Below are 23572 nucleotides of genomic sequence, written 5' to 3'. Positions count from 1 at the left end.
ATGTTCTCTTATTGAATATTGGGATATAGAGGCTTTGCCTTCATATCCTCGTGGGTCACTCCTACGTCAATAAGTTAAATATGGAGTCTATGTGATCCCAAATTTATATACCCTCACACATGCAAACATTTAGTTTGAACAGTTAGTACAGGCCCAACATTTTATCTAGTCATACCTGTGAGATAATTTTATCAAAATAAGACAGATTTTAACAATATTGAATTTTAAGACTAAACAATCTCATAGGCTGGATGAGTTGAAATGTTGGACCTCCAGAGAGACTAGAAGGAGGAGGGAAAAGGGGTCCATGAAGTGAGAGGAACAAATTGCTTTCCTATGCACTAGGACTTTCTGGTGAGGCAATTTCTACTCCCAGCGCATCAGGCTAGGTATGCAGGTAAACTTGCTAAGGACAAAATCCTCACTTCCCTCCTCGGGAGGATGTGTCCATGAGCCATGTTGGCAAGGGATGTCAGCCTGGCATATTCTCTCCTCTGAGTCAGAAGATTGTGGGTTCAAACCCCACTCCAATGCAGTGCTGGGGAAGTGTTGGATTGTCAGAGGTGCCCTCATTCAGATAAGCTGTTAAACCGAGGTCCTATATGTCTGTTCAGGCGGAAGTTAAAGATGCCATGGTGCCTATCAAAAAGAGAAGGGAGATTCTCTGTCTTCGTGTCCTGGCCAACAATTCCCCAAATAAACAAAACGCAAAATACTCCAGATGCTGGAAATCTGAAACAAAAACAGAAATCGCTGGGAACACTCAGCAGGTCAGCAACATCTATGGAGAAGGGAAAATTAGTCAATTGTTCGGGTCCACGACCCTTCATCAGAACTGGGGCATGTTGGGACGGAGAGGTTTTTAAGGGTTAACAGAGGGGGGGAGACAGGGCAAGGAAGACAAAGGAGAAAATGGGGTAGAGGACGGGCCATGATAGGTTAAAGAGCTGTTAATGATGGAAAACAAAGCGGGGGGAGGAAATTGCAGACAAAATAGGCAGACCAGAGAGAGAAAAGTTGTGATCCAGAAGATGTGGTAATGGTCAGAGAAGAGGGCGAGGGGGAAGGTGAACTGTTATGTTCTGAAATTGTTGAAATCAATATTGAGACCAGAGGTCTGTAAGATCTCTAGCAGATAAATGAGGTGCTGTTCCTCGAGCTTGTGCTGTGGCTCATTGGAACAGTGTAGGAGACCATGGATGGAGAGGTCAGAGTGCAAGTGGAAAGGAGAGTTGAAGTGGCAAGAAACTGGAAGCTAAGGGTTGTGTTTGCACTCAGAATGGAGGTATTCGGCAAATTGGTCACCCAATCTGCATTTTGTCTCCCCAATGTAGAGACCACATCGTGAGCAGCGAACGACATTGGTGGTAGTACATGTAAATCGCTGTCTCACTTGAAAACTGTGTTTGGGAGCTGGACAGTGGTATAGGAGGAGGTAAAAGGGCAGGTATTTGGGAAGGTGCCAGGGGAGGAGTCACAGAGGGAACGGTCCCTATGGTTTGCTGAGAGGGGAGGGGAAAGATATGTTTAGTGATGACTCCCCAAATAAAACTGATCACTCACTTCATGGCTGTTTATGGGACACCCCTTTGTGCAATTGCCTGTCACATTTCACCCACAAAATACAGTCAATCCACTTTACAGTATATCCTGCAAAGCATTTTGAGGACGTGATAAGACTATATCAAATGCATGGATCATTATTAATAATTTCCTTCCCCCCCCCTCCCTTTTTGCACCGAGCAAAGTGCCTGCATTAACTGCTGGAAAGGCAATCTCTGCTTCCGAGCCAAGGAGAGAATGTGCATGAACGGAGAGCTGTGGGGGAATCCCTCTTCCGGTGAACCAGGGAGGGAATCCTCTCGTGTGACGCGCTGACGCCTCGTTGATCGCTTGCGTGGCCTGCGCGCGCCGCGCGGAGAAGGCGAGGAGGATTACCCAGCGTGCCCCGCGGTGGTATGGCGGTTGAGGAGACGGCGGGAGGCACGAGCGAGTGAGAGTGAAGCCGGGACCCGGGGGCAAACGAGTCCGGCCTGAGGGACATCCGGCCACACCGACACCGGAGAAGAACATAGAGAGAAATCAGCCAACGAGCCCCCGCTCCTCGATCCAAACAAGCTGTTGGGAGTCCTGTCGGGCGGCGAGCGGAGCGGCAGGTAAACTTATTTAACTAGTGACACCAACCAGCTGGTTGGTGACTAACGAGAGCGGTTGGTAACCGGTGACGAGCGCCGGTACCTGAGATATGACTGTGAGGTGCGGACTGAGCTCAGAGTCTGACTGACCCCCCCCCGGCGGCGGCAGTTAGTGCTCGCGCTGAGATTTAAATGGGGCCGGAGCGCGCGCCCCGAGAGCCAGGTACAATTACCTCCACCCCCCCTCCCAGGGCAATTACCTCCACCCCCCTCCCAGGGCAATTACCTCCACCCCCCCCCTCCCAGGGTAATTACCTCCACCCCCCCCCTCCCAGGTACAATTACCTCCACCCCCCCTCCCAGGGCAATTACCTCCACCCCCCCTCCCAGGGCAATTACCTCCACCCCCCTCCCAGGGCAATTACCTCCACCCCCCCCTTCCCAGGGCAATTACCTCCACCCCCCCTCCCAGGTACAATTACCTCCACCCCCTCTCAGGGCAATTACCTGCACCCCCCTCCCAGGGCAATTACCTGCACCCCCCTCCCAGGGCAATTACCTGCACCCCCGCCCCTCCCATGGCAATTACCTCCACCCCCCCCTCTCAGGGCAATTACCTCCACCCCCCTCCCAGGTACAATTACCTCCACCCCCTCTCAGGGCAATTACCTCCACCCCCCCCTCCCAGGGCAATTATCTCCACCCCCCCCCCCTCCCAGGTACAATTACCTCCCCCCCATTACCTCCAGGGCAATTACCTCCCCCCCATTACTCCCATCGTTTGGTGGACCTCTATCCTCTGCTCCCACCCGACCCCCAAACAGGAGAACAGTCCTCCCTCTCTCCCCCTCAGAAAGGCATGATCCTCTTTCTCCTTTGCACTCTCAGGGAATGTAATCCGCCCTTGAGCCAACTTGGATGAGTGCCATCTCCCCACCCTCTGCTCAGTGATTGATGTCCCTTCCCCCAGTCTGTGAAGCAACATTTTCTCAGTCTGTCCCCTTCCCCCCCCCCCCCACCAGTGCTGTGGAGTTTTGTAGTTCAGTGGTTAGAGCACTCGCCTCACAAGCGAGAGACCTGAGTTCGATTCCACGCAGGGCGAAGCTTTGTGCAAATTTCCTTACGCCACACACCTAATAATACTCCCTCAAGAAAAAAAAATCAATAATAAAATTGGTCACTTCAATCCATGACTGTTTGTGGGACACTGCTGTGCGCAATTGGCTGCTGCGTTTCGCCCACATATATACAGTCAATTCACTTTACAGTATATTCTGTGAAGTGCTTTGAAACGTCTCGAAGACTTGAAAAGCACTATGTCAGATGCAAGGATTATTATTATTATACTGTGGTCACTCAATCCACTATTATGTGCAATTGGCTGCTGTATTTCGCCCACAAAATATTCAGTCAATTCACTTTACAATATATTCTGTGAAGTGCCTTGAGACATCCTACCGACATGAAAGGCACTATACAAATGTAATTTGTATTGTATACCCTTTCATATTCCCCTTGGAGTGCAATTCACCCAGGTCTAGAGCACAATCTTCCTCTCCTGATAACAGACTGCAACGTATTCCTTTATAATAATAATCCTTGCATTTGATATAATGCCTTGTCACCTCATCATTAAGATGTCTCAAAGCGCTTCACAGAATATATTGTAAAATGAATTGACTGAATATTGGCCGCTATTTTTCGTGGGCGACACACGGTAGCCAATTGCACATAATAGTGGATTAAGTGACCAAATATTGTTTTTCTTTTTAACCCTGCCTTTCCTTGGAACATAGTGCAACCATCACCACCAGTCGGAGTTCAAACCCCTCACCTTCCAAATTAGCTTCCCAGGTGTAGAGCACAAAATCTATCTTTCCTCACCTTCACCCCAGGCATTGGGGTTGGGGTCCAGAAAGACTATTACAAAAACCCGCTCATTGTAGATGCAGCTCAACTCTTACTCAACAAATGATCTTTCAGTTTACAAGCATTGCACTGTACCTTCTTTTGCCCTGTGGAAAGTACAATAATAGCACATTGATATTATAAGTGCTGAACTTTGATAGGATATAGATTATAAATGCTTTGCTTTACTGTTATATGGCAGTACAATTATTGCTTTACTCTTGGCCTTTGCTAGTGAACCTGAGCTTTGATACCACTTGTTGCTGATGTGTTCTATTGTAAAATGAATAGACCAGGATAAATAAGAATGTAAATGAGTTTACGCAACAGAGGCAACACCCGCATATGTTTTAAACTCGTTGGTTTATAGTATTTAAAAGCAGCTACCAGCTTATGGTCTTTGTTCTAGTGTTTACTGAATAATAATAATATAATAATAATAATCCTTGCATTTGATATAGCGCTTTTCACATCGGGAGGACGTCCCAAAGCGCTTCACAGAACACACTGGAAAGTGAATTGACTGTATATTTGTGGGCAAACGCGGCAGCCAATTGCGCACAGCAATATCCCACAAACAGTCGTAGATTGAAAATGACCAATTTATTATTGTTTTTGGTTTTGGAGGGATTATTATTAGGCGTGTGGAGTAAGGAAACTTGCCCAATGCTCCGCCCTGCCTTGGAATCGGACTCAGGTCCTCTCACTTGTGAGGCGAGTGCCCTAACCACTAAGCTGTAGGACTCCACAATTTATCTGACATAGAGCCTTATATCATCAAAATATTTCAAAGCACTTCATGGGATTTACTGTAAAGTGTAGTGACTCTGCATATTCTTGGTGAAAGTGTCAAACAATATGTGCGCAGCACTATGAGCTCAAAGTCTCAATGTGGGGATTGAACCCACAACCTTCTGACTCAAGAGGCGAGAATGCTTAAGTATCAATTACTTAATAATTACTGAGTTTGCATTATAACCTTGCCAATATATCATCTTTAATTTATATCAAAGCAATACCCAAAGAAAAGAAAAGGATACTTGTGCCGTCAAATGAATGTATATGTTTTAGCTGTTGGGTGAGAACACAATGAGGCTTGGCTGTGATAATTCAATTCATTGAACTGGCTGCTGAGACACTTGATGGAGTTGCACAAAGAGAATAGGTAAGAGGGTGTATATAAAAATGTAATATTGAAATCTTTCTGACTGTATTTGTTGAATTGTTGCAGCCAATTTCTACAAATGGCTAGAAGTTAATGACCAATTTATCTGGCTGATTGTTTGCTCAGATATTAGGGGAAGCTCCTTCCCCTTTCCAATATTTCTTGGAATCTTTAACGTCTCCCTCAGCAGGCAGATGACACCTTAGTTTAATTGTCTGATTTGAAGGGTGGCACCTTTGACAATGCAACTCTTCTTTGCTCCCATCTCCAGTTCTGCACTGAAGTGTCAGTCTAAACTGAGTTCGAACCTGAAGTGAAACCTGAACGCACAACTTTCTGACGCAGAGAGACGTGTGTAGCCAAGATCAGAGCATTCGTAAAGAAGGGGCAATTGAAGTGAGTTTCCTTTCAAAAGAGACCTGTATTATTTTATTTGGTCAGCCGAATATCGGATACGTGTGGGATTTAATTTAATTATCCAAACCAACCTGAGAGTTCCACATATGTATGCAATGTACATGTAGAAATTTCTCTGTGTCTGGAATGGAATGGGAACTCTCTCCCTGACTTACCTAATTCCAGAGAGGCAACAGTCACAGCTTATGGATCCTGGAGTGTGTGTCGGAATCTTTCTGAAGGTCAAATAGTTAAAGCAGCATAGCTTGCCATTGAGAGCTCTGCCTCGCAAGTTTCCTGCTGCTTGGACCACCCTATCCTGTATCTTGCAGGGGCAATAGGAGCTGAATAGGAATAATTTCTGCTCCCACTGACTGGTCTGCTTCTCCATGTCCTGTTGATGAGTGAAGCTGACTGGTCTGTCATCAAAAATGCTCTGGAGTCATGTGGATCGAACAGCCACAGAGGATTGGCTCAATTTCAAATTCCGCTGCCAAGCAGCTTGGTTCCAAGGAGACCCTGCTCCCCCCCCCCACCCCGAGGATAGGCACTAGTGTAGGTAATTTGGTTTGAGCTCTCAGTAGGTGGATAGCAGATAATAGAGACTCCTATCTCAGTGTGAAATGCATGAGAGCATTATCACCATCATCCCTCCCACAGCTTTGAATCACATCCCTATCTACTCTAACACAGGGGCCTCAAAGCAAAGCTATGGGGTTAGGGTTAACCTGCTCTAAAGCATAATGATGCAGGGTTTCCGCGTATAACAAACTCGGCTGACCAAAAAAAATCCTTACAGTTGAACAGGATGCCTGAATAATTCATCTTGTACATTGTGCATTGCATTGGTCTATGCAACTGATTAATTACTGTTAATTTAATAACAAACTGTTCAGAAGTGGATTAATGCTATTCAGTGGTGGTCAAGTCAGTTAAATCTTTGAACAAAGCAGTAATGTGGCTCAGTGAGTTGGATTTCGATACTTAATCTCTTGAGCCTAAGCTTTTTGCAGCTTGTTACTGGAAGTTAGTGTCGTGAAGGAGTGATGCTAGTATTTTGTAGGTGTGGTGCCTGCGAAGGCAGAGTAAATACCCTTGTACTCTTCATGCTATCAATCGTCCTGTCAGTCTTACATTGCTTCAGTATTTTCAACCAAGAACTATAGAAATTTACAGCACAGAAAGGGTATTGATGAAACCTACTCTTTAATAGCTCTCCACTTGTCATTGTAATTAAAGCAGAGCTATTGCTACTCCACTTTGCACCTACAGTTTAACATGATTGAAATTATTCTGTTTTGCTCTAGTTACACTGTGGAGGATTGTTGACTCCAGTGAAACGATACCTGAGTGTGTGTACCTCAGACAAGACTTTGGAATATAACAACAACACAAGATTACACTTGTATTGCGCCTTTCACGTCGGGAGGACGTCCCAAGGTTAGCAAGGTATAGGGTTCCTTGCTAATCTTCAAAGGTGAATCTGAAACATTACAAAGGGAACTTTTTTTTAGTAGTACTATAGATCTAGCAATATTTTGCTTCGTAGTGTATTTAAAAAGGGTGCCCCCTCTCTTGAAGATGGAAAGGTGGTGGTAGTGATGGGGGGGGTGAGAGGGATGTTAAGGGGAGCGGCAATAGGCCAGAGTGGCAGTGGGAGGGAGTTACACAAGTTAAGGGCGTATGAACTGAAAGTTTGGCTACCGATGGTGGTGCATAGAGGACATGTGATGCGTAGCAGGATTGAGTTAGCTGAGTGGAAGGGGTAGGCTGAGGAGCAGTGTAGGAGAAGATGGTAGAGATAAAGAGGTGCCGGAGAGTTTCTGGATTTGTTGGTGAGGGTGACGACCTTGAAATCGTATGGCTGGGAGACTGGCGAGGGCTTAGATCTTGGGCTTGCGATGTGAGCTGGCAAGGATACGAGTGGCAGAGTTCTGGATGAGTTGCAGCTTGTGAATGTTAATCAGGGGAGTCACACTAGAAGTGTGTTGGACAAGTTGAAGCTGGATATGACGAAAGCATCAATGAGGTTTTTAAGGGGCATTTGGCGTGAGATGGTGGAGATGAAGAAAGGCGGTGGTCTTGGTAGGTGACCAGATGTGAGGGAGAAAAAAAGCAGGGGATTGAAGAACGCTAGGGTTGTGCTAGGGTTGTTTGGTGAGTTGGAGAGAAGTCAGGAGGGTGTTGAGGTCAGGGTCAGGAGAGAGAACATGTTTGCAGGAATCAAGGAGGATTTCTTCTGTCTCATCCATATGGAAGAAGCTTTACCTCTTCCAGGCCTTGATTTCTGACAGGGAAATGGACAGAACATCAGTGAATCTGAAGTCAAGAGAAGTATAAAGGTAAGTTGGGCTGTCAGTCGCATGCATGTGGAAGATAACCTTGTGTCTATGGATGACAACCCCAACAGGGAGCATGTAGATGAGACAAAGGAGGGCACTGAGGTACTCCACAAGTGTCTGTGCAGGGGCAGGAGGAGAAACTGGGAGAGCGAAGGCGAGATACAGTGAAGGCAATGGCTCAGGTAGCAGTAAGAGAGTACAGTCCTATGGAGGTGGATGGGGAAAGAGAGGCAACAGAGGAAAAGGACTGTTTCAGTGCTTTTGGCAGAAATCTGACTGGAGGTCCTCAAACAGAGAGCGGAGGAAGTCGTGGGAGTAAGTTGAGTGACAACAATATGTTCCAGGACTTTGGATAGGAAGGGTAGGTACAGGTTGGGCTGTTAGTTGGGGCACACTGTCAGTGTAGCTTACTGGTGGAATTCCTCGTCTTTTTATTGAGGAGAAGGAAGAGAGTCTCACTTTGTCCAATTGAGGACCCCTTTGTCTGATGTGACATTGTCAAGAATACTGAATGAAATATGACTATCCACAATCTCCTAACCGTGTGTAATCTATAAAATGGATATCATGTATTTCCAGGTTCAATAATACTGCTGCTCAAGATGGCATAGTCTTACAGATCATTGAGGTATAGAAACTGATGCGAAAGAACCACAGCAGGCAGGACTAGTAGCTGTGAAGCTAATGTCCTAAAAGCTACTGCTACTGGCTCGCCAGCACAACACGTGAAATGTGCTGCATGCAGAGAACTGCAGGTTTTTCATGAATTCCCAGGGCAGACAGTGTGCATTCGTTGACTCAGCAGCCTGAGTACAAGTGCACTGTCACTGGTTGAGCTCATACAGGGGCACACGTTGTACCAAATGTTTGATTGTAACTAGGATTTTTTTTACTCTGCTATGGATGGGAATGATGTCGTGCATGGATTTTTATTTTCAAGCGTGATCATAATTTCTGTTTATCAGTATAATTAAAGAACGGATGGTGTCATTCCAACAGACTTGTGCTTGAAGGAATTTAGTACTTGAATGTCACTTACTTTTGTTGTCAGTGTAGCTTCCTGGTGAAATTCCTCTTGGCTTTTTTACTGAGGAGAAGGGAGAGAGTCCCACTTTGTCCTTCATTCATGTTCAAGGGAAAACTAAGTGGTAGCTCGTATTTTATCTGTTTCCATACTCACCAGCAGCTTCAATTCTGGTATCACAGAATTTTAATTTGAGAGTGAATACAGATAAAGATTTTTTTCCTGAAATTATGGGATTCATATTGCAGTTCGCATTGCAGCGTGAGCAATTCTGTCCTGGAAATATACAATTTTCTAGAGAAAGCAGTGTGAGAAATTGAGGCCTATGTTGTGGTATTACTAGAGACAGCAGCATGAGAAATCAGTTTCATATTGTGGGATTGATAGTGAGAACCCAGCATGAAGAATTCTGCATTGATATTGTGGGATTCCCATTGAGAACATACTGTGAGGACTTCAATTAAATGCAGTGTAAAGTACAATTGAGCTTATGGCAGAATGTTGTCAATCAGAGAAGGCCTTTGGAAGTATGGAGACAAAGCTTGATTTACAGCTGTAAATTAAAGTTGCAGGGTTACATATGGTTTGCTATGACCAAGATATTTGAGAAGACTTCAGTTGTTCACACTAGTCTGGAGTTAAACTCCCATCACAGGAATAGCTGAATTATTGAGGCTGCAACATCAAGCACCTTGAATCAAACTCCTGCCTGAAAGGTGACCAAACCTTACTGTATCCTGGTTGAAGAGGAAGCAGTTGAAGTGGCAAAGAGTCTTGCCCTGCCTCCCTGCCTCCCCCCTCTCTGTTAGCCCTTAAAAGCCTCTCCCTCCCAACATGCCCCAGTTCTGACGAGTCTTTGCCATTTCAGCTCACCCCCCACTCGCACTCTGACCTCTCCATCCATAGTCTCCTACTCTGTTCCAATGAGCCTCAGCGCAAGCTCGAGGAACAACACCTCATTTATCTGCTAGAGATCTTACAGCCCTCTGGCCTCAATATTGATTTCAACAGTTTCAGACCTTTCCCCTCTTCTGTGACCATTACCACATCATCTGGGTCCCAGACACACCTTTTCTCTCTCTGTTCTGCCTATTTTGTTGCAATCCCCCCCTCCCCTCCCGTTTTGCATTATTATCACCTCTATTCCCCTGTTTTGTTGCAGTGTCCCAACAACTTGCATTCATAAAGCACCCCTTATGCGGGGTTGTGTCCAAGAGCGCTTAGATCACAATGTCTGAGAAGCCATAGCATGGCCAGGAGATGCAATCGGCCCCACTTTTGCTGGTTTGTTTGCTGAGGTTCATGTCTGAGCCATTAAAAGGAATTGCAGCAGTTCAGGAACTTCCTACAGAGTGAAGTTGACTATGCCTGAATAGTGTGTCCCTTGGGTGGGAGGAGGTGAGCTTCAAGAAGATGGTTGGAGAGGGAGAACTGCTGAATTCTCAACTTCTCAATAAAAGTTATTCAAATACAAATTTAACTATTTATCGACACTTTCCATTGACAAGTAATTTAGGAATCTAGCTAAAGACCAATGGCATCTGTTTGTAACCGGAGAGGGTTCCCTCCTCCAAGGAATTGTGTAATTAAATTTTCTGCTTCTGTTTATAATTAGCAAAATCCAGCTCTGATCACAAATGGTGCACAGTGTTTGAAATTCCCTATTGTTTATGTGCCTGGAGGTATTGAAGTCTGTTTGATATATAAACACTTGTCTTCCTTGGGAGCTATGAATAAAAATGTGGCCGCTGCAACTGTGCCTATGTTAATATGCGACGCTGGGTGATGTGGTCTCTTTGCTTTCAAGCAGTGAGCAGCCTTGGCTCTTGCCAACCTGTGCCTGATACTCTCTACATGTGTCAGACTCCCAGATGAACCAAAAAATTGATGGACTAGAATATTGTTTCACCCTAACTCAAAATACTGCAACGCTGGAAATTAGGGGTTTGCAGACGCTGGATGCTTTAAAACAAAGTTTAGCCTCTCTGAGTCGAGCAAAGCAAAATATTTAAATTAAAAAAACAGAACTTTGATGTATTGTTTCACCCTCCTCACCCACATTTTCCTCTCCCTGATGGCGCTGACTCATGCTGTGATGCATTTCCTGGTGGACCTTGTCCGAGTGCCCATCCTTCCCTTGTGAATCTAGGTGATAAGTGTTACACTGTATTTATACTGTGGTTCCTGAAACACTGGCTGTGAACCTTGACTTGTTGAGTCTGAAATTCAAGGTCTAAATTCATTGTTAAAGTTAGGGTGCTTACAGGAGGTGCTTTTTATCCTGTACTCGCCACTTTTACATTGATGGACTTTGTCTGAAGGGGAGCCAGGTACTTGTAGTGGAAAGACTTTGATATTTGTTCTCATTGCTGTGACTGAAATAATAACCAGGTGATTGATTCGTATCAAGTGACTATGCTCATTTTCCTGGTTTTGCAATCCTTACTTTCCTTATGGTTATTTGGAAAAAATGCTAAAGTTGCACAATCTATTTGTCATTATTGCAACTATTGCATGATATTGCCAGATGTCCTTTCACACTGTGATCAAACCTTTTTATTACAGAGGTGCAGATGACTCATTGCAGAGGCAATAGCTTTTGAACTCTGAAAAAGGTCTGAGTTAACGTGGCACCAAGAAGTTTGACTGCTTTTAAATTTGGGTTACCTGCATAGCCAGGCTTGCCTCTGCAGGCAAACTTGTAATATAAACATGTTATGAGTCTATTTAATCATGGAGCAAACTGCAGACAAGCTGAATCTTGCCCTCATTTGATATTCACACAATCATTCTTCCCAGTAGGAGACTTTTGGAATTTGTCAGACATGTCTCTCCTACTCCTCCCACTACCTCTGGCGGTATGTGTGGGGTGTGATTTGTGGGTGGGAGATATGTCTGCAAATCATTCAAGAATGGGAGTGGTAATACCAGCTTGTTCTAAGAATATCTATGGTAAATTTATTCTACTGCATTTAACAAAGTTTAGCCTTTCTGAGTCTAGCAAAGCAAAATATTTAATTTTTTTAAAAATAAAGAACTTAGATGTCTTGAGTCTGAAATTTAAGGTCTAAATTCATTGTTTTCAAATGTGATTGGTCTGAAACGAGACTCTGTGGTTTACAGATGATTTGGGTTGTTTTTAGAACGCCTCTGTGGTTTGATGGCAATTCAGTAGCCTCTTGTCTTCTCTCTGGAGAAGCTCTGTGGTCTAATGGGGATTTGATGCACTCCCAAGTCGCTAGCATTTCAACTGATGAAACCCAAGTGGAATGAAGAGTTCTTTGTTCGACTTATAGTACAGTATAGTGGGGAAGGTTTTGTATTAATGCTTGGAGTATAAGCAATAATTAGTTTGAAAGCCAGCCCCACAAACTTTATACACTGCAATGTTTGGCCTCTTCACTGCATGTCTAGCATTTCTAAATTTGGCTTCTTCACTGCATGTCTAGCATTTCAGCGCCTTGGGACGTCCTCCCGACGTGAAATGCACTCTATAAATGGAATCTTGTTGTTGTTGTTGAGTGCTTGAGGCTGACATGATGTTCGAAAATTGTTTCTGAGCCTGATACCCAAGACCTTGAACTGACGTTGCGTTCATCGACTGTCACAAGGCTTTTGACCTATTGACTCATGAGGTCCTCATGGTGAAACAAACGCCATGGGAGTACATGGCCAAATCCTGAATTTTATCCGGAATTTGTATTCCAGCTCTCAAGATCCGTGTAAGGGTCGGCAGTAGACTTACTCAGCCTTGCCAAACCCCCCCTCTGGAAAGAGGGGTCCTTCTGGGCTGCATCCGCCATCTTGAATACTGGGCCAAATGGGTAGGACATGGAGGTAGCTGACCCCAATTGCGGAATCATGGTTCTGCACGTTCTAGGAAAAGACATCGAGGGTATTGATTGGAATATACAAAAGGCATCTGTCTCAATTGTTGACTCTTATTGGTACCTTGGGGTTGTGGTGGACACCAACTTCAGCCTGGACACTGTCCTGAAGGGCCATGCTGAAAAAGAAGTGAGGTGGATTTGTGGCAAACATGTGAGGGCTCCAGGCTGTACTGACCTGTCGCTAAGCATCCTGGAGGTGGAGTCAGCTTCACAGCGCGCACGTCTATTTGCCAAGGCCCTTCGCATGAGGACCTGGATTGAACAGCTGGTTCTGAGTAAGCCTGGTACGTGGCATTAAACCTGGATCTCGAGAAAATCAAGGTGGCTAGCAATTCACAAGCCATCATGTAAAGGTCCTTCCACCTCGCTGAAGGCTGCCAGGTAGCTGATGAGGAAGCTTTGAGGTTTGGGGCAACAGCTGCTGGAAGGCGTTACCTGGAGTCCGAATTCGTACGTCCAGCACCTGGAGTCCATCTTGATTGGCTTGCAAAAAGGCAAGTGGCTGCTGCTTAAACTCCGCACCTCCAATCAATGTAACCATCGTTCAATGGGAAGGGACGTGTGGCCGAGCTGTGGATAGGAAGATGGTGGCAATGCTCTCGTGCGTTTCATGCTGAGGTGCATTGCCCACCGAGAAGGTCATAGGGAATTCCTTGTACCTACCATCCACCTAGTCAGGGCTCAAATCCATGCTTGTCTAACGTCGAATGACACTATTCTCCTTGGACAGAGAGAGGTTCATGATGTCTGTCAGAAGGGGGGCAAGGAGCTGGGAGGTAAGGAGATGGGTAGGGCTGGGGTCAAGTGGTGGCCTTAAAACTCAGCAAAAAACGAGTACAATAAAGTAATTGTGCCTTTAAGTATTTGGTGGCCCTGCACAACACAGTCACTCCCCTTACTGGTGGCATGGAGTGTACATCCTGTCCAGTGGGTACAGAGTGCACTCTTCTTGCTGGTAACCACATGATCAGATGGAACGTGCAATAATAATAATCCTTGCATTTGATATAGCGCCTTATCACGTCTTCAAGACGTCTCAAAGCGCTTCACAAAATATACTGTAGTGAACTGACTCCATATTTTGTGGATGAAATGTGGCAGCCAATTGCGCACAGCAGTATCCCACAAACAATCATGGATTGAAGTGACCAATTTATTATTGTTTTTTTGGAAGGAATTATTACCCCCGGAAAAGCGATCAGCCAATAGACTAACAACCAGGTTCCTACTTACTGCTAGGTAACCAGAGGCATGTGGAGTAAGGGAGTTAGGAAACTTGCCCAACATTTTGCCTTGCCAGGAATCAAACCCAGGTCTCTCGCTTGCGAGACAAGTGCTCTAACCACTGAGCTACAGGACTCCACTGTGTGTACGAATCAACACCTATATCTTGAGCCAAGGAAAAACGCAAACGCAGTCACAGAAATTTATAGTCCGTCCAAAAACAAGTTGAATTCATCAAATCAAATCCATACCTACTAGAAAAAAAGAGCATCACCCAACGGGGCCACAACCCATCAAAGCAGAGCAGATGGACACCCGATGTTAGAACCTCCCTAGCCTGATTATCATGCTTTATGTAGCACATCCCCAGCACCCAACTGGCACGTCAGCCTAGATAATTAGTTTGAAGTCCAAACATGATATTTGAAAATACAACGTACTAACTCAGAGACAAGAGTGATACCAACTGAGCAACGCTGCCACCATATAAATGTCTTTCATGTTGGAGGACATCTCAATGCACTTCATGCAGCTGACAGGACCTCAAGGAAGGGGTGGTCAAAAGCACAGTCAGAGATAGATCATTAGGTGGGTTTTGACTGCAGGTAGGAAGGAGCCAAGAGGAGGGACTCCAGAATGGAGTCTCAGAGAGTGGGGGACAGGAGCTCACCCAACAATATTGAGGCAGGAGATAGTAAAGCCAGTTGGTGTTTGCTGAGTGGAGAGAGCAGCCTTGTCAGTGGAGTTGCAGAGATAGGGTGCAATGAGAACATGGAGGCATATGAAAGTGAGGAACCCTGGGAATGGAGTGCCAATGGAGCCGTACAAGGATAAGATGGGGGATGATGGATGCGCAAAACCTGGTGCGGGGGAGCCCATGGTCTGCAGAATTCTCTATGGTCTACAGCTTGTGTGGAAGAGAAGAGTCAGTGAGCAATGCTGGATTAAGCAAGCGGGGACATAAAACGGGCTGAGATGGGACTTCCTCCTGATGTGAAAGGTGCTGTATCAATATAATTTTTTATTGTTCTCATATGTTATATTCATTTGGAAATTAAGTGCATGTATTTGAGTAAAATGTTACTGGCAGCAAATCAAGTGTAAAACTCCTCATCAGTAAAGCTCAGTATACATGTCAGGAATTGTTAATTCTTTGATCAGAGTTTTAAAACAAATTACCTCCGCATTTTAATGTTAACAATGTTTCCTAAAGCCTGGTTTATTGTCACTATGTAAACATTCTGAATTAATTTACACTGACCAACTTGATGAATGTTTAGCATCCCAGAAGGCAGACAGGAACAAAAGAAGTCAGTAATAGAAGGTAATTTTTCAATCAGTGTCCACTCTGCCACAGACATTCATTAATGGCCCACATATTACAACCACTATATTCCTTTTTTTTGTACATCCAACTAATTTGTTTGATATTTTCTCCTCATTGGCATATGCAATTGCTCCTAAGTTCCAGGGTCCTCATGTTGGTGTGCAGTTGTATAAGGTCTGGTATTTTCTAGGCAAACGGAGGAGCTAAGTTGCACACGTCAATGTCCCACAGACCATCTTGAAGGGAATGACCAATTTTATCTAGAGGAATATGAGGCAAGAAACCTGGAAGAAACTCTTCTGTTGGTTGTGGAGTCCTGTAGTTCAGTGGTTAGAGCACTCGCTTTGCAAGTGAGGGACCTGAGTTCAATTCCAGGCCGAGCGAAACCTTGGGCAACTTTCCTTACTCCACACCCCTAATAATAATCCCTCCAAAAAAACAAAACAATAATAAATTGGTCATTTTCAATCCATGACTGTTTGTGGGACACTGCTGTGCGCAATTGGCTGCCGTGTTCGCCCACAAATATACAGTCAATTCATTTTACAGTATATTCTGTGAAGCGCTTTGGGACGTCTAGAAGACGTGAAAAGCGCTATATCAAATGCAAGGATTATTATCATTATAGAAAGGAAAAATTCAATTGATTTATATCAATAGTTCATACTGGGGGACAAACATCCTTATAGAAGGATAGCTCAGAAGATAGAAGGATAGCTTATAGAAATAGCTCAGACTTTTCATCAAAACAACCTGAAACTATAATAAAAATGAATAAGTCTTGCATTTGATATAGGGCTTTATCACATCTTATAGACTTCTCAAAGCGCTTCACAGAATTTACTATGTAATTTATGGGTGAAATACAGTAGCCAATTGCACACGGTAATGTCCCACAAATAGTCGTGGATGAGTGACCCTTAAATGTTTTATTTAAGGGATTATTGTCCCTGGAAAAGTGATCCGCCAATTGACAAACAACCAGGTTCCTACGGCTCTGGAACTCTATCCCCCAGTGCCTTCGCCTTGCTTCCTCCCTTTCCTCCTTCAAGGCCGGTCTCAAGACCTTTCTCTTTGACCGTGCCTTCAGCTCCCCTCTCGACTCTCTACCCCCTCCTCGCTCCTTCCCTCCCCTCACCCTGACCATTTACCCCCTGCTCGGGTCCCGACCCAACTGTCCAGCGCCTTGGGATGTCCTCCCGACGTGAATGGCACTCTATAAATGAAATCTTTTTGTTGTTGTTGTTAGTGCTAGGTAAACAGTGGTGTGTGGAGTAAGGAAACTTGCCCAACATTTTGCTCTGCCCGGGAATCGAACCCAGCTCTTCTCGCATGCGAGGCAAGTGCTCTAACCACTAAACTACAGGATTCCACTAAGCTATAGAAACTAACATCTTTACCAATACAAACTGTGTTAATCCTACTCTGTTCCATCAAATTTAGAGACCTAAAGATGGGACTGGTCAGTATGTTATTGAGGTTCCAACAATGTATAGTTTGTGTAAGTAATTGTCACAATCCAAGTATGCACATTATAACTACACATGTATTAATGCCTACTTGCGCATGTGCGCAGTAACTTGTAAAAATTGCATCACACGTGTTCAATAATAAAATACTGTACTTAAATCTACCAGAAGCCATTACTAGAAGATGACAGCAATTGCTGCAGGAATACCAATGGAAAGGTTGGGGGAGGGAAGGAGGAGAGACAGCTGGTGAAAGGGAAAGCAGCTGGAAGCAACAGCAAGCTTGGAAACTATCAGAATGAACATAATGCCAGTGAATGAGTTTTAAAATGCTCCCGTGAGTGATTGGAAAATTCTGGGATGTGATTAGGGCAGATCTCCAGACAGTAGCATAAAAGCGTTGGAGCTGGTGTGTGCCAGAGGAAACAAATGAACATGTGGCCTTTTAATACTTTCCCAGGCTTGTGGCTGTTCGATTGTATAACCCACATAAAAGGATCTGATGTGTTGTGTAATTTGTACTGGAATGTTACTTGTAGGAATGAATTTGGCACATATTCTTTTCCATTACAATAATTCATTATAAAGAGACTGGGCTAGAAATGTTATATTTGATCACACTGCAATAGGATCTGGCAGCCCAGGGTCTGTACCTCCCAAGGAAGCAGCGGGATTGCACAGTTAGGAAGCTGGCATACTTCCCTGGGGAACAGTGGAATATTAACATGGAAGATTAGCACTCTGTGGAGCATGGCCTTTGAATGATGAGTAAGGTGAGGAAATTAAAGAAAGGGGGGTATTCATAGAATTGTAGAAATTTATAGTGCATTTGGCCCACCGAGTCAGCACTGGCTCTCAAAGCAGGCTGCGCTTTCAGTCCCATTGCCCTAACCCTAAATCTCTTCAACGCTCTAACTTTCATATCTGTCCTGTTCCCTCTTGAAACCCACAACAGACTCTGGGTTTACGCCCCTCAGATCCCAACAATTCTGAGAAAACATTTCCCAAGCTCTCCTTTCTTCTTGTGACTATCTTATAACTATGTCGCTCGTCACTGACTCCTCTATCAGTGGAAATTGTTTCCCCTATTCACCCTATCAAATCTCTCCTAATTTTGTACACCTCTCAACTTTCTTTGCTCCATCTTTTCTCATAAGTCATAACTCATTACTGGAATCATTCTTGTGAATCTTCTCTGCACCCCTTCCAAAGCCTTAACATCCTTCCTGAATTGAGGTGCTCAAAACAAAAAGCAGTATTCCAGTTGCGACCTAACCAATGATTTGTAAAGAATTATTGCTTTACTTTTGCCCCTATATATAAAACCCAGAAAACAAATAGCTTTTTGTCACAGCCCTTTCCACTTGTATTGCCACTTTCAAGGACTTATGCACCTGCACTGCCCTTTGCTCTTTGCATGATATTTGCTTGCAGTATATTCTTCTCTTGTTTTTTCTTCTGCTAAAATAAATCACCTCACATTATAAACTTGACAAAAATATTAGTTTTTTCAGATCGCACTGTACGCATTTTTGCAGACTTGGCTCAGTTGATAATCCTCTTCTTGCCTTTGAGGCGGCTCCAATTTAGGACCTGAGTTCCAAGTCAGGACCTAGAAATGGACTTTATAGCGAAGTATACACCTCTCAAAGCCAGTCAGGAACCTCGGTGTTTTGTTCGACCCTGAGCTATCCTTTCTCCCTCACATCCGCACCACAACTGGCACCGCCTTCCATCACCTCCGGAACATCGCCAGACTACGGCATTACCTCACCCCTCACGCTGCTGAAACCCTAGTTCACGCCTTTGTCACCTCAAGGCTGGACTACGGGAACTCTCTCCTCGCCGGCCTTCCCGCCACCTCCCTCCACAAGCTGCAGGTCATTCAGAACTCTGCAGCTCGTGTACTGTCCCGCACCAGGCTTCGGGACCACATCACTCCCACCCTCGCTCGCCTCCACTGGCTCCCCATCCCCCAGAGGATTGATTTCAAGATCCTCATCCTCACCTACAAGGCCATTCACGGCCTTGCTCCCTCCTACCTCTCCAACCTACTATCCCCCTACCTACCTGCCCGTACCCTCCGTTCCTCTGGCTCCGGTCTGCTCCACGTCCCCCGCCCCAACCGCCCTACCATCGGTGGTCGGGCCTTCAGCCTCTCAGCCCCAGGCTCTGGAACTCCATCCCCCAGTGCCTTCGCCTTGCTTCCTCCCTTTCCTCCTTCAAGGCCGGTCTCAAAACCTTTCTCTTTGACCGTGCCTTCAGCTCCCCTCTCGACTCTCTTCCCCCTCCTCACTCCCTCCCTTCCCTCCCCTCACCCTGACCATTTCCCCCTCCTCGCTCCCTCCCTTCCCTCCCCTCACCCTGACCATTTCCCCCCTCCTCGCTCCCTCCCTTCCCCTCACCCTGACCATTTCCCCCCTGCTCGGGTCATGACCCAACTGTGCAGCGCCTTGGGACGTCCTCCTGACGTGAAAGGCGCTTTATAAATGGAATCTTGTTGTTGTTGTTGTTGTTGTTGAAGTACTGGAGGAATTCTGCAATGTCAAAGATGCCACTCTTCGGGTGAGACTTCCACGGACATGAGAGATCTACGGCATTGTTTTGAAATGAGAAGGGAATTTCTTCCGTTGTCTTGGCCAACGATCACCAGATTTGTTTTGGTCAGCCGGGTGTCTGACACATACAGAAACCCATCATTGTGCTTAAGAGTATCCAAATCGAGAGTAGCATTCATCCCATCCATATTGGGAAATTTGCATGTATGGGAATAAATGCACGCACTCTCCCTGGAGGGACGCATCTTGCCAACCCCCTTATTCTGAATAGTGTCAGGTTGGCAAGAGCCGAGTCTTGGGGTATTGCTGGTGTTAATCAGCTAAAACTGCACAGCTTACCAATGAAAACACTGTCTGCTCCTCCAAGTCCTACCAACAAGTTGGCTTGCCTGTTATCAGCAGTGCCTGGCAGTACTGTGGACCCGCCTGGCTCAGGAACTAGACTCAGTTTCCCACATTCCATTGCCATGCATGTCACCTTGGAGCCAGTTCAGCTTCAAGGACACCCCACTTACCTCCTCCTCCCCTTCTCTCTCACCCCCCCCCGTGGTAGTACAATCAACAGATATTTGACTGTCATTATACTCTACAGTAATTGCGTGTAAAGTGCTTTGAAACATTTCAATGTTAGATATTGGATTAAATGCAGGGATGATTATTATGATGGACATGTGAATGCTTCCATGTTCATTTCAGTAGTATCAATACAGAATGGTTGTGAAAAAGCTTACAATAGCATGTTAAATGGTTGAGGCTGGAGTTCAATTAATTCCACACTAATGTATGTTTAGTATGTGCCCTGTGAAGCAGAGCATACTGTTTACAGTTGATCTGAAAAAAACTAAGATTTTGGCAAAGAAATGTTACACTTGAGCTCAAGATTTCAATAACCGGGTAAAAATAGCCAGTTTACTAATCCTGGTGCCACATTTCACTCAGTGTTTAAATGAATGAATGAATGAATGATTGACTCTGACACCAATGGAAACCCTGAACCAAAATATTTTACACCCAAGTGGTTGGGTGATGTTTGGCAGCAGGCTGTTGCTATAGTTAGTGACTGAGCCTGGAGAGGTGGATTATTGAGTCATGTGATATGCTTAGATCAGAAACTATGTGAATGAGAACAATACAATTTACTTACATAATGTCATTCACGTTAGGAAATGCATTGGGAGGACGCCTCAAAGCGCTTTGCCTGTTTGTTGCATCTTGTGTGAAAATTAATAGCTGTATTTGTCTACAAATAGATTGTCATTATACTCTACAGTAATTGCTTGTAAAGAGCTTTGAGACATTTCAATGTTAGATATTGGATCAAATGCAGGGATGATTATTAGAGCGCTTGATAGTGCTTCCCTTGGGTGCTGAAGGCTCCAACTTAGTTTGGATCCAGACTCTAGTCTCCTTGGTTCTTTAGATTATTTTACACAGATAGCTATGTTACCTATCATCTGCATTTGACATGCAGCCTCCCTCTTACCATCCACCCCCCACCAGCATTTACATTATCACCAGTAGTGAAATAGCTTTAGGGAAAACATTTTTGTCCTTTTTTTGCACGGTAATAATTAGTGGGGAAATGAGGCCGAAGCAGGACCAATATGCTGGAACTGAACTTTATTCAGGGAAATAAACTCTATTGGTTATAACCCAAGGAGGGTGGCTCTGCAAAACTGCATTGTTTCAGCTATGTAGTACTGTACAGATTACACTGGAAAGAATGCAAACAGCTCACTTAAGCTGATTACAGTGGTTAATTTGGGTTTGCTTATTTGAGGCTGGTTAGAGGTTTTTTTTGAAGCAGCTTTTGAGACAAAACCATCTCATCATATATTTAACACAGAAGGAGGCAATTTGGCCTCATAACCGTGCAACCTCGCTGAAAGCTATCAATTTTGTCCCTTCGCTTTCCTTTTCCCCTGTAGCATATTGGTTAGAGTACTCGCCTTGTAAGCGAGAGGACCTGGGTTTGATTCCGGGCAGGGCAAAACCTTAGGCAAGTTTCCATACTCCACAAGCTTCTGTTTATCTAACAGTAAGTAGAAACCCGGTTGTTACTCGATTTGCGTATTGCTTTCCGGGATAATAATAATCTCTTTAAAAAAAAGGATAATTTGTTTGTGGGATACTGCTGTGTACTATTGGCTGCATGTTTCGCCCACAAAAAATACAGTCAATTCACTTTACAATATGTTCTGTGAAGGGCTTTGAGATGTCTCAACGACATGATAAAGCACTATATCAAATGCAAGGATTATTATTATTATCCCCTTCATTCAGTGTTCACAATCCTGCTGAAGATGTATTGTGACTGATTTTCTTTACCTTCTCTTACCTTCCTTAGTCCAAATTCTGTAAAATTCTTCTGTGTTGCATCCTCACTCTTTGCTTTCAACTTCCGTCTGAAAACCTTATTTTTATTACCTCCCTTCCATCACACCTATCTCCAGTCCTCTCCGGGTCCCACTTTACCTTTGGAAAGCTGATGATACACTATTCAACAAGAAGGGTGCTCTACCAGTTCAAGTGATACCTGTTCGGGAAATTCAAAATAACTACAAATACTTTCCAGGTTTTATCAGGGCTCCTAGATCTGATTAGCACTCTTGTGAGCATAATAAGACAAGCTTTAACAGCCTTTCCTCCTCTCTTTGAGTTCCTTGCCCCCCACCCCCATCATGTACACAAATTTCTGCTGATCCAATCAGTCATTCCTCTAAGCTACATTGGTGTAGTACAGTACAGCTGTAAAGCAGGCAGTATTATTTATTTAGCACAATTGCTCCACAGCTGCAGCAATTTGATAATTTTTTTACGCTGCGCTGAATTCCAGAGAGTATGCATCAACACACTGTGAAAAGACTTGCAAGACAGATAAGAGCGTGCTCAAGATCTATTTTTGACAAACCTTCTCCTCCTTTGAGCACCTTACCCCTTATCACCCCACCAACCTTTCCCTCAAAATTCTCCTTATCTATCACACCCTCAAGTCCTCCTCCACCTTCCTCCCCGATATCTCCACTTACCTCTCCCTCTGCTTCGAACGCCTCCTCATCCTAGATGACCTCCACCTTCTCGTCACTCCCCTCCTGCTCTACCTCTGCTGACTTCTCCTCCCTCCTCTCCTCCCTCAACCTCTCCCTCCACCACCCCCTCGATCTGGTGATCCCCATGGCCTCATCGTCTCGGACCTCACTATCACCGACAAAGCAATCTCGCACCATTACTTCATCTCCTTTAAATCCTCAATCCCTCTCCCCACCGCCACGCAACCCACCTCCATTTCCTACCGACCCTCTCACATCTCTCCCATCCTCTCCTCCAACACCAATTGCAAGGTAAAGCTGGACTTCCTCGAAACCAAAGTCGAGGGGTCCCGCTCAGCTGCCTCTGCTCTTCCATCTACTACCCCCCTTCACATCCCGGCCCCTATCCATCCCTCCCTCCCTACCTTCGAACCTGTCTCCCACTACTCTCTCACCACCACTATAACCCACATGAAACTGACGACCTGCTCCCTGGACCCAACGGTCTTGTTGACGTTCAACTGAAGAAAGTTAGCTCTCATCCAGAATTTGATGTCTGACAGACATTTTGTCAGCACAGCAGTGGTCCTGGAATCAAGGGTGAAGGCAGAGAGGTAGAGTTAGGTGTCATCCGTATACATGTGGAAGTTGACCCCAAGTCTGTGGATGATGTCACTAAAAGGGAGCATATAGATATTGAAGAGGAGGAGACCAAAGACAGAGCCTTTGGTCTTTGAGGAACGCGAGACGGTCCGGGAGCTAGAAGCGAAGCCATTTGAGGAGATGAAGTGCAGGCGGTGTGAGAGGTATAGTCTAAACCAGTCAAGGATAGCGCTATTGAGGTGAGAGGAGAGGCGGTGGATGAGGCTAGAGTGGCCGATGGTGTCGAAAGCAGCAGAGAGGTCAAGGAGGACGAAGGAGAGGAAGGAGCGAAGCTGAGAAGCAAACAACTTGTTCAAACATCTCTAACCTCCCTTGCCTTTTCCAAGGTCCTGAAACGAATCGTTGCTTCACTCCTTTCTGTCCTGCCACTCCCTTCATGAACCACTCCTATTTGGTTGCCGTGCCGCCCACAACTCAGAAACAACTTGGACAAAATGTAATT

At 45.0% G+C, this 23572-nt stretch overlaps 1 protein-coding gene across 3 annotated transcripts in view; it reads left to right on the top strand.

Annotated features, from left to right (window-relative positions):
• Window positions 1–1956: 1956 nt before the first annotated feature.
• The window catches only part of tjap1 (tight junction associated protein 1 (peripheral)), a 68395-nt gene continuing 46779 nt past the window's right edge, over window positions 1957–23572 (top strand). For 2 of the 3 annotated variants that reach the window (XM_007898237.2, XM_007898238.2), the window contains exon 1: window positions 1957–2156. The gene's annotated coding sequence lies outside the window, so the exon portion shown is untranslated. Of the gene's footprint in view, window positions 2157–14592; window positions 15085–23572 lie in introns of those variants that run through there. The other variant, XM_042333236.1, reaches the window with a different exon arrangement.

The sequence above is a fragment of the Callorhinchus milii genome, unplaced genomic scaffold (assembly GCF_018977255.1).
Source record: "Callorhinchus milii isolate IMCB2004 unplaced genomic scaffold, IMCB_Cmil_1.0 Scaffold3, whole genome shotgun sequence".
Lineage (NCBI taxonomy): Eukaryota > Metazoa > Chordata > Chondrichthyes > Chimaeriformes > Callorhinchidae > Callorhinchus > Callorhinchus milii.
This window is presented reverse-complemented; position numbering and strand designations above follow the sequence as displayed.